The sequence below is a fragment of the Macaca mulatta genome, chromosome 2, assembly GCF_049350105.2.
Source record: "Macaca mulatta isolate MMU2019108-1 chromosome 2, T2T-MMU8v2.0, whole genome shotgun sequence".
Lineage (NCBI taxonomy): Eukaryota > Metazoa > Chordata > Mammalia > Primates > Cercopithecidae > Macaca > Macaca mulatta.
In genome coordinates this window covers 199,942,815-199,957,143 of record NC_133407.1, presented here as the reverse complement: position 1 = coordinate 199,957,143, position 14,329 = coordinate 199,942,815, and the positions used below count along the sequence as shown (strand labels likewise).

The following is a 14,329-nucleotide window of genomic DNA, read 5'->3' as shown; positions in this document are numbered from 1 at the left end:
TTAGGTAATTCGTTATTTATTTATTAAGGACCAGTATCTAAGATGTGTGGCTAATTTGGGTTTTAATATGAAGTTGCTACAATTAGCTAAAATTTAAAGGCCAAAATATGTAAGAATTGGTATTCAGTCCTCCACATTTTGCTGATTGAAGCACTCAAAGTATTCTGAGGGTAGACATTATAAAAGTCAATTGGGTCTGTTTTTTCTTTCATGAAGAATATTTAATAATAAAGGAAAGAAAATTAAGTCCTTTGGGAATGGCTAATGTCACATACATGATTTTAGATGATGAAGAGGAAGCGATAGGGCTTCTTAAGTTGGAAGCATTTTAATTAAGTTTCTGAAAGAGTTTAAATGACTTTAAATACTTCTGAACATCCAATGTGTATCTGTAAACACAAATTTGTAAATGCAAAAGCAGAGCAATCATAAATCGGAGGTCAGTGTACTAGCTATGCTTCTTAATCATGAATGTCAGAAAAAAGAGAAGGATTATAAATAGAGGTACTCTGCCAATAAAAACCAAAAAATCTTCAAAAATTTCTAATACTTAAAAATATATTATATAACAATGAAAATAAAATGAACTCTTGGCAAAGACAAAGCACTGAAATTTCTCTAGGTTTCTTCAAGATTTTATCCTGATATTTATGAGATGTTTAAGTGTTCTTTCAAGTTACTTTTCTGAGAGAAACAATATTCGTGGTTATATACACAGCAGTGTGTGTGCTTATGTAACACTGGTAACTGCTTACTAATTTATATTTGTTAAATGCTAACTGCTTACTAATTTATATTTGTTAAATGCATTTTGATTCTTTTTTATTTTTTCAATTACTTGATATATAAGCTAGTGTTCAGTGTGTTCAGTGTGTTTTATATTAAGCTTTGAGAATATAAATCTCAAAATACAAAGTAATTTTCTCTGCACTTATCATGGTATATGATTTATGGGAGAATTCGAAAAATAATAGATTTGTGATTTGATTTGAATTAGATTTTTTCAATTTGGAGATAATTTCTGATTCCATTAAAAATATATTCCCTAATCTTTTACCAACCTGCCTGTTGGCAAAATGCATTTATTATTACAGACAATAATAGATACGTATCATCATTCTTTCATTGCTATGTTTAAGTTGCATTACCCCATTGCATACTGTGAGGTGGATTCTGTATCAACAAAGTAATATGCTCTCAGGAAACAGCTATCTTCCTGTTGACAAATAATGCAGACAAGTACAAGCAATAAATAAAGAGGCATTTTGAGGGGGAGCCAAACTTAATAATTACAGCACCAATAATGATAAGTACCCCTAACAAAGTCACCGGGTATTTGAACACATGTGCTAACTCTTTATGGACACTGTGGTAAACCCTTAGAACTTGCATGAGAGAACATAGTGCTATCTCCATTTAACAGATTAAAAGAGAGACCCAGAGCGATCATGCCAGTTCTCGCAACACATGCATGGAAGAATTGGGTTTGGGTCTCGGTATTTCTGCCTCCAGAGTGCCTACTCTTATAGTCTTCATATGACAGAATGCTTTTGAAACATACTGGAAACTTTTTAATTGTTTTCTCCACAATTAAATTTGAGGTTAGCTTGACCCATTACTTTTCACATAGAAATAATTTTGATGATTATTTTTATGAAGGCTTCATTTGTAGAATAAGAAATTTCTTGAGCAGTGAATGGTGAAATTTCTGGTGGAGATTTCTGGTGGAACTCATCGTCTTCTTCCCCACAAACTTTTTTCAGTTTATCATAGAGAGCTACATTGCTACTCTCTGATAAACAGCTTCATTAAGTGATTCAGGATAATGGGCTGCCAACGTGTCTTCAAATTATCCACTCATTCTCTCTTAATTCACTTCTCAAATACACAGTTTTATATCACAAAAATCCTCCCACCCTCTGTTTCTGCTTTTCTCAGGCAAGAAAAATGCTATACCAAGGCTAGATATTTTAATGCTAGTAATTTTATGGATTCTTTTCTTTATGATAAAAATGAGAGCTGAACCAAGACTACACTACTGTTAAGTCTGCTCAACATTTTCTTGTATTAATTGAACAACAGCAAACTGACATATAGTGTAAAATCTTAATGGAGAAAGTGTTAAACAGATTCAAAGAAAAAAAGGTGGCTACTTGGGCAGGGATTTTGGACAAGTTATAGCAGTGATATATTCATCAGACACACTGTTCTACATCATGATGCTGTCCAAAACTAACTGAGTTCTAACACATATACATTTTTAACACTTCTGTAACCTAGGAACAATTTCAAATGGCAAATAATAGGTAGTTTCTAAGGACTAAAGAACAGTAAAATTTGACATCGTTTCTTTTTCAGAGACATTGTATTCTTAGGTGTGGTTTTACCCTACTTTTGGAGATAAATTTTTATGAGTTCAAATCTCTAATTTAAAAATCAAAGTCAACAGGAAAATAGTGATTTTCCAGAAATACACTACATAGTCAAATTTGTTGGATTACATGAGTATCATGAGAAAACCAAACAAAACAAAATTAAAAAAAAAACATGACATAGACTCCATTTCTTTCAGTTTTCTTTCAGTATGAATAATATGTTAGAATCAAAAAGTTATGTTGGAAATAATGATGGAGGAGATGGTTGAAGCCATCGTGATGGCATCACTTGGAGCCATTTCTCTGTGGCTGCAGCTGGGATGAACGCTGAGTTTACTTCAGTTGAGTTATGTTCATCCTATTAGATTACTCAGAGGCTCATCATATCTGTATACATTTAATTTCTATCACTTTTATACAAATAAAATCAAAGTTGCTGTTGCTTTTCACTGTTTTGAAATCGTGTTCTGTAGAGTTTTAATCTTTCAATATGGAATGAATGAGAATGGATTACCTGAAAATTTGCTTTTCTATTCATGTGCGTGACAGCTGAGTTCAGCTGTTTTCTTAAGCATCTATGGAACAGCTGAACTCTTTCTCCTGGTTCCCAGATTTGAAGCCAGGGAACTTGAGGCAACAAAGTTACAATGGAATGTATGTGATCAAGGCGTTTACTTTTCCTTCATCTGCTGCAGCTTTAAGTTGTTTGTGGGACAGTCGTGGGTAAAAATCATCTATGGCTCCTGTCCTTTGTACGTATGGGTGTATATATTAACACAACTATATCCACCATAATTGCCTATTAGAGAACATTTGCAGTACCAAATAGGTAAGCTCCAAATACTAATCTCGGTCTTAGAATCTTAACTAAAGTTCTTATCTGTCATCTGGCATTTGTATTCACCCTGAAACAACAAGCATAGCAATGTGAAGAAATGGAAGAAAACAAAGTTGCTTTTATGTGTTAGGAGCAGATAAGATGATTTAGTGTCATACACTGAAGGCCACTCATGTTCTGCCATCAGTGAAACCTGGTTTTCTGAAAATCAAGCACTGACCAAATGGAAGGAGACATAGGAAGAATAATCCTGTGTTGCTTTAGTGCAAAGGATAGTGTTACTATGATAATAATTTAATTGTCTATGAAGCATACACTTATCATGACCATTAAAAAACTAGATGATAATTAAATTATTGGAATTTAAAAAATATTGATTTAGTAAATATTCTAAGCTTCAGCTGGAATGTATCTTATTTTACAGAAATGGAGTAACAAATAGATAACGTGAATCCAATTCATTTTTAAGCTCTTTTCTTGTGATAACAATTACAAAGTTTCTCTGGACCTTCCTTGTATCAAAAAACAATAGTTTTAATATCGTAGCTATTCTTTTTTGCCTTGAATTGAACTCACTTCCCCATTGAAATTATGTTTTTTAAAAAAATTCAACTAGATAATTTACAAATATTAATATTATAAACATTGTTTCTTCCCAAAATATTACACCACAAATGATTATGGGCATGCGACACTATAACATCATTCATAAAAGGAAATACGGAACCCTTTCCAGGGTTCTGCTGTGAGGTCCTGTGTAGTTTTCAAGTGTAATGATGTGGAGATAGTCCTCTCTGGTTCTGTGAGCGTTTCTAAAGCAATGCCTGAGATCTCTGCCACTCTGACCACCACTTGTGCTCAGACGATAGCAGAATAAATATTTGCTCTACCAAGAGGTCGGTGACAATTGGATGCGATGACATGCATTTCTGCTCTTTCATCTGCAGGGAAGATCATTATGCTTTCCCTGATAGGGCCCGATCACCCCTGTGGCAGCTCACGGACAAATCCCGTCAACTCGTCGTGTTTCCCGGGTGTCTCTATTAGACTGTGAGCTTCAGGCTGTGTTGTAGTGTATCTTGGTTCCTAATCTTTGCCTGGAGGTAATTCTTTACTTTTTATTTTACTTCATCCTGAATCGATTGATTTTGGGTATTGACCCCATTATCTGATCAACATGACACGAATATTTTCTCACTGGATAAAGAAGGGATGAGAAATAATAACGACACTTTCTTTTGTAACTTTATATTGTGGATCAAATCCATACACTATTTTAACCTAGTGGATGTCATGTTTCTTTGCAAAAGAGATTTCTAAAAAATACATAAAATATGGTAGGTTGGGAAAGGGAGGAAAAGACAAAGAATAAAGGATGAAACAAATTGTTTTCAATAAAAAATGTATAAGCCAATAAATGGCTCCTAGATTTTCCAAACTAGTACTGTTAAAGAAGAGGAAAAAACTGCTCTCAGTATGGCGTTCTTGCGGAATTGTGTAGTGTATGATTTTGCTGATAAAATGGCAAAATGAAACACAAAATTGGAAAAACTAGCAATGGTAGTTATTTTTTTCATCTTTAAAATTTTATTTCAAAGTATTTCAGGGCATCTCTGAAGAAACTTTCCTGAATAATTCTTATATTTCAAAAATTTCTGCAGGAAACACTTGACCTTTGGCCAGTGAGAGCAGAAAAGGAGGAGACTGTTGGAGATAACCATAGAGGATTCATTTGAGAATGTTGAGATGTGATGCTTAACAAATAAAACTTCAAGCCTGGCAACATAGTGGAACCCAATCTCAAAAAAAAGAAAAAGAAAAATAAAAAGAAAATTCACCAGGCACGATGGTACGTGTCTGTAGTCCCATAGTCCCAGCTACCCAGGAGGCCGAGGTGAGATCTCCTGAGCCTGGAGGTCAGTGCTACAGTGTGCTATGGTGGCGCCACTGCACTCCAGCCTGGGTGACAGAGAGATTCTGTCTCAAAAAAAGATAATAATAATAATAAAACATCAACAAAATAATGCATCCTGGCATATTTATGGAGGGATTTCTTCCCCCCAAAAGCTAGAAGTTTTGTCAGTCCTATAGGGAAGAGATGCACTGTGTGTGTGTGTGTGTGTGTGTGTGTGTGTGTGTGTAGGGGTGTTGGTAGTGGGCTACATAAAGGAATAGAACAGCCTAAACATAAGGTGTTTCAGCCACTGAAAGTTATTCCTGGAAAGATGTGTGTTAGGTTTGCAAGTTCAAGTGCAAGAATACACGTTACTTTTGGAGCATTTACGTACAGGTCCTGGAAATTTCCTGATTAGAGTTTTGTTAATGTGAGCCAATTCTTTTTTCTTTATATATAATTCTTTTATTTTCCTTTCCACATAGTTATAAAGAATTTAGTCTTCCAATCTGATAGGGAAATAGAAACATGGAATTACCAACACATTTCTTTTTCCTTTTTTTTTTTTATTTTTTTTTGAGACAGAGTCTGGCTCTGCTGCCCAGGCTAGTGTGCAGTGGCACAATCTTAGCTCACTGCAGCCTCTGCCTCCCTGGTTCAAGCGATTCTCCTGCTTCAGCCTCCCGAGTAGCAGGAATTACAGGCACCAGCTACACTATTTTTTTTTCTTTGTATTTTTAATAGAGATGGGATTTCACCATGTCAGTCAGACTGGTCTTGAACTCCTGACCTCAGGTAATCCACCCGCCTTGGCCTTCCAAAGTGCTAGGATTACAGGCCTGAGCCACCACTCCCAGTCACCAACACATATGTTAAAATTTGACATTGCAGAATAGAAGACATTGTGGATGTTTATACCCCTCAAATAGCCATTCAGAGGTAGCAATAAATAGATGATGTACATGAACTCACAGTCTCGGGGCCTTGTCTTGTGAAAGAATACCAGAAACTTTATTTTCTGATAATATAATCTTGTGTATAATACAATTCTGCCTCTATAAACATTGTGAAAAGAATACATGATACAAATCTATGACATTTTCTGAAGAATAAATACTGCTTCCTTAGTAAAGTTATCTTTAAGTCTTTATTGCTTACTTTATTTAATTCAGACAATAATTTTCTTTCTGTGTTCTCCCCTGCTTAAGCTCTTATTTAACAGGTGTTATTTTAGTGGGTATAAGCCCTTTTCTTAGTAGATTCTTTTTTCTACTGGTGTTGTTTTCTTAGTTTCTAAATGTGTTTGTTTAGAAAAGACGGAAGTTTTAATGATTTCTTATTCATAAATATTTTATAAATGAATGAAGTAAGTTGGTATTGGTTACAATCTCTGATTTATTGTTAAATTATCGTATATTATTATACACCTTAAAAATCGAGGATGATAAAAATAAGCACATTTTACAAACCAAAGTGAAATAACATAATTTGATAATTTGATGCATAGTGAAATCCCTCTACTTCTGGAAACAATGGTCTCTTCTAAGTCTTATTTTTCTTGCCATATGATTGTGTGGGTTCTATAAACTAGACACTTACTTTTTCTTTACAAAATTAAATAAATCTAAAGGTTCAATTCTATGTTATGTCCATGGTCCAGTATTTTAATTAGATTAAATGTCTACCATAAAAAATTGTTTATTAAAAAATGGGGTTAGCCAGGCGTGGTGGTGCATGCCTGTAATCCCAGCTACTTGGGAGGCTGAGAGGCAGGTGATTCGTTTGAACCTGCAGTGAGCTGAGATCGCACCATTGCACTCCAGTCTGGGCAACAAGGCCAAAATTCCGTCTCAAAAAAAAAAAAAAAAAAAAAAAAAAAATTGGGAGAAGCCTCCAAAAGAATGCAAAGATAAGCAGAGATTAGATATAAGCTCAATACTGAAGCAACAGTTTTCTTTATTTGGTGCCTATCCTTTTAATTGAATTTCTCTTTATATATTATTTGATGAATAGTCATTGAATAAATGTATTTTTTCAGAATTTTTACTAGAGCTGAGGAAAGAAACAATAACAAAATAGACACATTTCTTGCCTTCTTGGAGTTTATATTTTATTGGTGCAGAAATAAACATATAAATAATATATGATGTAAAGTTAGATACTGGTAACTGCTATAAAAACAGGATTGGAAAATTGAGAGTGATATGGTGTGCAGTTCTTTTTAACCTGAGAAGGTCTTTATCAGTTCTTGTCTTTGAATCCTACTACATATAAATCTGCACAACCTGTCTTTTCCCACCAGGTGTTATATTTTAAGCCGTTTTCTATGCCACCATTTTTTGAACCTTGCTTGCAATGATGGAAGACAATGAAGTTTTAAAGGGTCTACTATACTTACTTATTTTTCTATATTTTAGATTCATAGACTTTCTTCTTCAATAACAAATATTTCAATGGATATATTTATACATAAATGTTTTTCCAAAAGTGAAACCATATTCAATAGCTTTTATATATTCCAAAATAACTTACTTAAATGATATACCAACTTCTTGATTGGTACTTTGATTGGTATTTTGAAATGTCCATTTATTCAAGAAAATACACATTGAGTTTCTATGATGTGTCAGGCATTCTAGGTTATGTTGAAAATGATATAAAAAATCTCCTCCATGAGTTCACAACTTTAACAAACAGGAAAAATTATAAATAGATGCAAAAAGTTGAATAAACATGAGAATAAATTGGTAAGCTCTAGTTATGGAAAACATGTAAGAAAATGAAATATTTGAAGACATTAAATTGTCTCAAGAACATAAATGCCATCCATTTTGAAGTGGAAGGTTGTCTTTAACGACCAATGAAATATTTTTTATACATTCAGAAGTCCATGAATAGAATGTGACCAAAAAAAAATTATAAAGTCTCTGATATAGGCAAAAAAATATACATACATTCCCACAGGCATTCAGTTCTATACCAAAAGCTGTAACTTGATATTCTTTGGAAATTAAAATTTGATTGAGGTTTTTTACTTTGGCTTTTATTACTACTATTTTAATAATATTAAACAACTCTCCATTCATTTGGAAATTGAAGATCTCTCTAAATATATTTCACAAATTCCCCCAAAAGAATATCTGATAAGTTGAATATGAGCTGTGCATCATAACTTCCTCATTTTGGAGAATCAATTTTCTGTGTCTCAGCAAAATTACCTTAGTTGAGAATGTCTCAGTAAATTGCCTCAGTTTTTCTCACTGAAACTCTTCATTGCAAATGTCTGCACCCATGACTCAATTTTGTGTTTCCCAAAGATTTATTTGAATGGGAAAGGGTCAAAACCCATGAGTTTAAGTTCCTGCACCGCTCCCTATTCTGTTGTTTCTTTGGCATTGGAGACCACCACAGAAATCATTATATAGGATATCTTATAGCTCAGTCACCTCTTAGAAAGTCAGTTCATTTAAAAACATAAAATTGAATTTCTACATTAAGAACAACTGGTTTATCACAATTGCTGCATTCTTACCATCTTACCTCCACCTTCAATTTTTTTCCAAGCATTATTTGCATATATATATGTGTGTGTGTGTGTGTGTGTGTGTGTGTGTGTGTGTGTGTGTGTGTATATATTCATTTTGAGACTTTTAAAAATATGGTCCCTAAGCTTACTGAGAAACTGAGGTATGGGATCTTCCACAGCAGGATAGTTCTCTGAGGAAGTTTTGTGCAGTAGAAAGAACACTGAATTAGAAGTCTAAAAACTTTGATTATAGGACTGTGTCTGTAAATTACTAACTGAGTGAATGTTTCTGATCAAGTCATTTAATTTTTTAGCATATCAGTTTCCTCATCCTTAAATGGAAGTGGTTATGTCCATCCTTGCAATAATGGGATTACTATAGATGTATTTTCATATAATGGACATAAAATAGACTTTCAAGCAAAACAAGCAAAAAGTTATAATAAATTGTACGTACTACAGTGATTAGATTCAAGCGCAAGGAGTGGGATAAATCTAATCGATATTAGACTTTGGAGGATCATGAATTCCTTCTTCAGTACTCTCCAAGAGAGACAAAGATTTGGAATTTATGTTAAAAACAAAAAAAACAAAAACAACAAAAAACATCGAGGCAGCCTGTATGTCCAGAGAAAATATGGTCAATAAGACCAGTCATGTATTTCAGAATGGTGTAAGTCTCAGACCCATTGACATGCCTTTTCTGAATCATAAGAAGGAGAAAAAAAGAGAATAAATGAGAGAGAGAGAAAGAAAAAGAAAGGAAAGAAAGGAAGAAAAAGAGAAAGAAAGGAAAGAAGAAAGAGAAAGAGAAGAGAAAGAAAAAGAAAGAAAGAAAGAAAGAAAGAGAAAGAAAGAAAGAAAGAAAGAAAGAAAGAAAGAAAGAAAGAAAGAAAGAAAGAAAGAAAGAAAGAAAGAAAAGAAAAGAAAGAAAGAAAGGAAGGAAGGAAGGAAGGAAGAAAAGAAAGAAATAGAGAGAGAAAGAAAGGAAAGCAATAGAAGGATAATGGTCCAGTAATAATTTGGTACTGGGAAATTCAGCTGGAAGCAGAGCAAGTGAAATCTCTGATTGTTCCAGCTTGCACTGCTTGCAGTCCCCATTGATCTCTTCACCATGACTTTCCAACTTCCACTCAAATCAGTAAAGCAGAACACGAAATAGGCCAAAGAATGATTAAAACTAAAGTCATAAGATTAGCGAATAGCTTCAAGGTACTTTGAATCTTCTTCTTTTACTGGAGGAATTTCCAGTAAAAATAAGTGTATTGGCATGCCTTTTCTGAACATTCAGCAACATTTTAAGAGGAGCATTTCCTCTCTCCAAACTGATTCCTAGGTCCATTTCTATGTCTCTTTTTGAAGATAAATATAGATAGATATAGGACTTCTAAAGTTCACTTTTAAAGTTCTAAGCTTTACACATGCGCACACACACACACACACACACACACACACACTTCCACCTGTGATGACCTATAGGATGATAAACCGTAGAAAAGACATTGACTATTCTTGCCAGTTAGTTCAGAGGCAGGCAAACATCAAATTCATAGTCCTGTCCTGTAACACATGAGACATATTCAGTCCTAAAGATTAAAATAGTGGTTTACAAATGTTTGTTAAAAACACAGACATATCTAATGATCAAATTGTGGAGGTATTGCATTTCCATACAGAGTGAATAAACAAGTTACTGGCTCTAGACAGTAATATATTTATCAACCACCAATTGTAAAGTATCAACTTTTAAGTTATTCTAATGAGTCCCTGTAATATTTGCTGTTTCTAATTTTATTTTCTTGTTACCCTCAGAACAAAGTGCTAAGATGCAACGAATATTATTACATATCTAGCATATGAATATCAACAAATTTTAGCAACATATTTGAACTTCATGTTAAATTACACACATGGCCTTTGGATCTGTCTGCTCAAAGTCTTTACAAGTCCCAGGAATTGTAAGAGTTAACCAGAAAAAGCCAAACAAAACTCTTGCAATAACATCCAGAACAATATTGCAGATATGTGGAGCTTACCAAATGTGGAGCGCATTTATTTTGCATGCACATTTAATGTGCAAAATTATTTTTAAGTTCTAAAGCAACCTCTTGGAAATGCTAAGAACTGCAAAGCTACGTAGACCCTGATGCATTCCTAAATATAATGAAGACAAAAAAGAAATGCACCAAGAATTAAAAACCCTGGTTACTCACGGTTCTTTTCACCTTTCCACCTTGACCCAGCTTTCGTTCTGTCCGAGACACCCACAGGAGAAGTTATCTGAGCCATCGAGAGCAGCAGCATCAGTAACAGCACAGCCATGCCAGGTAAAAATAACCTCTATTGAGAGTTCTGTCACAGACGAACCTGAAGGTTCTTACTGGGAATAGAAACCTGGAGCCAATCCTGTCATTTTATTCAGCAGAAATGCAAAGATGCTGTTTTTCCCATAAATTTTTAAAAAGCAGGTATGTTCTCATCAAGGCTTCTATTTGAATTATGCAGGAAACGTTAAAAAAATTAGAAGAGATGTAATACCTTCCTTTATATATAAGCACAAATGCCAGGAGAGATAAGCTGACAGCTTTCTCTGGTCTTTCTGCAGATACTAGTTCCTAACCTGCTCCCGCCATCTCTCACTTCTTCCATGTGTTTGTCAACATTTCTCATAACATGATAATAAGGAAAAGCTGTGATTTCAGCATTTTCCCATCTAGCCATTCTGTAGCACAGATTATAGTACTTGACAAAATTGAATATTTAATTTTGGCACTGCAAACACACCTCACTTCATTTTAAACAGAGGTGGTTGTTAAGGAAAGAAAAAAATCCCACTTGTTCACAGAGCTCTAACATCTTGGAGAAAGGATTAGATGTATAAATATCTGCTGCTAAGACATGATAAAAGTGCCTCTGGAAAAGGGGGTGGTAAACAATCATCTTTCTTACTTAGCTTGTACTGTGGGATTTCTGTATTCAGAGAATACTGTATAAAGACAGTATGCCAAAAATATTCAAAATTCATGAAGCAGGAAAAATGTACTGTACACGGCACGTTCAAGGATCATCTGCAATGCATCATAAACAATGGTTTGCCTGGTAAATACATGTTGGTATATTCCAGCTCTCCTGTTTTCTGGAGAATGATTTTATTGCCTCATGAGCTGATATCTTTTTTTTTTTTTTGGAAATCAGAATCATCTGCTTTACAATGAAGTCTGCTTCCCATGGGCAAATGGAAATATTGTATTGATTATACTGAAACTATAGTAGAACAATATTAGTTCACCTTCTGTTTGGGACCAAATTTATTAATTTTTAGTAAAATATTGTTATACTTCCAAGAACATTATCGAACAATATATATATTATTTCTTTTAACAAGCACATAAAGTTATTTTCAGATATTACTAAACACATAATGTTCTACAACCTGAGTTATTTCTACACTTAAAGAGCTCACATGGCTGCCAAATTATCTTTAAAAAACATGTAACTGATAACACGCTATTTACTGTTAGCTCCCTGTTCTGCAGCAGGGTGAAAATAAAGTAAGGTCAAGAGGCAGATAGGTAGAATAAATGAGTGAAACAGGCTGGGTACAAGGCGAGAGGGATCGGTGGGGATAGTGGCCAGGTGCAGAGAATGCTCTGTGAAAAGAGAAAGTTCAAGAGCCAAATAGGTAACATAAATGAGTGAAACAGGCTGGGTACAAGGTGAGAGGGATCGGAGGAGATTGTGGTCAGGTGCAGAGAATGCTCTGTGAATGGTGGCAGCTGCCAGTAGACTTCAGATGAATGTTACCATATGGGTTACAGATTCAGGATTGCTAGATGTTTCAATTTCAAGGAGAAGCTAGAAATTGCTATTATTATGAGAAACCTCTTAATTTTTAAGGCAAAAAGAACACAATTTCAAGTTTCTTAACTAGGCATAAAAGGAAGACCATTCCATTCTGAATATGTTTCCAACTTATTTTTTGCCAAATTTTTGATTAAAAATATACTTTAAATGCTTATACTTGATAATTTATTAATGGCAAAGATTCATAAAGTGAGCTTAGTGAGAGAGACATGTATAAAGAATTTTTTATCTGCCACGATAAATTCAATGAAAATCCATATACTGTTTTCACGAAATCAGAGAGGAGAAAATATCTGACTACCCGAGGGCACCAGGGAAGGCTTTCTATTTTTTTCATTCCTTCTAGGAGCCATAAAACCTAATCATACCAAGAAACTTTCCATTTTCCAAAAAAGCATGAACTTCCAGTCTGTCAGAACTTTTTATTTACTTTCTCCTTGAAATACCTTTTTTCCCATCCCTTCTTTACATACTCCTAATAATGTATAATAGCTGAAGAGAAGTTTATCTTCTCAGAGTTTCCCAGGAGTTAGCATTAATTTTTCCTAGGACTTATTCACGTGGAAGTAGAGAACTTCACACATTATATTAAGAGAATCTCTCTCTCTCTCTCTCTCTCTCTCTCTCTCTCTCTCTCTCTGTCTCTCTCTCTCTCCTCTTTCTCTTCCTGTGCATGTGTATGTGTGTGTGTATCTTCAATACTAGGTATACAGCTCATTGTGGGCTTCGTTTTATTATATTTTCTTTATATTCCTAAATTCAGTTATGATTGCTGTACATGAAAGAAAATTGTCAAAAGTTTGTTGAGCTGATGGTATATTTTACTGTTATGGATGTTAATTTGAGCTGAATCATTTTAACATTAAAATATGACTCTTTAAAGCAACCAAGATAACTTCTTTCATCCTCTGGGTGTATATTTATTTATCTGTTGTCCTTTGTTTTCCTTGGTAATTAGTATTAGATGTTATAGATAAATTTTAAAAAACCTCATTACATTTATTCCTTTGTAGTGTGAGACAATCATAATCATCAAATAAAAGCAACACTTTAGTCTTCTATAATCCATGCTACACTAGTGAAACTCAAAGCTTATATTCAGTATTAATTTTAGGTCATAAGTATTGAGAGATTACAAAGAGCGAGCCATTATAAATATGGGAAGCTGGATCTAGAAACACATTCTAAGACTAGCTTTCAAATCTGCAATTTTTAACATAAAGGACTGAAGATTATCAGCAGATGGGTGAAGTCTGATCTAAAATTATGAATTGGTTCAAAGCCAGTTATTTGGCAGTCACATCCGAAATTGCACATGTCCAGAGCTATTTCAACTTAAAACATTAAGCAGGCAAACTGCATTTCTGCACCGTCTCTTCCTTCTTGTTCCGAGTAGTTGTCCCACTTGGCTGTGCAAACTCACTCTGGTCTGAGCCCATGGAGTTGAGCAATCCCATTCTTCCTAAGTGAAACTGATCAGTACCATCATGTCACAAACCACATAAATACATCCTGACTCATGGAAGTTAATGTAAGTAGTTGAAAGCCTTATGTCATTCATTCATTCAACAAATATTTTCTGAGCTCCTAACATGTGCATCTTTATACCGTATTTTGTAGAACAACGGCGAGGAATTACAGTGAAACAATAGATGTAGTCCCTGCCTTCATAAAGCTGATATTCTAGTGAGTTGAAATGGACACTATATAATAACATCTTACTTTTAAACAATACTTTTAAATTGCATCTGTAATAAAGTTAAAGAGAAGATTTCCAGAGATTATAACCACGGGGCTTAATTTAAAGGTTCTTTGAGAAAGTGATGCATAAG

At 34.2% G+C, this 14,329-nt stretch overlaps 1 long non-coding RNA gene across 1 annotated transcript in view; it reads left to right on the top strand.

Moving 5' to 3' along the window:
- The first annotated feature begins 4,921 nt into the window (after positions 1–4,921).
- LOC144339554 (uncharacterized) overlaps positions 4,922–14,329 on the top strand; it is a 29,953-nt gene continuing 20,545 nt past the window's right edge. Inside the window, exons 1-2 of the long non-coding RNA XR_013414604.1 lie at positions 4,922–5,062; positions 10,877–10,960. This is a non-coding gene — a long non-coding RNA (uncharacterized LOC144339554). The remainder of the gene's footprint in view (positions 5,063–10,876; positions 10,961–14,329) is intronic.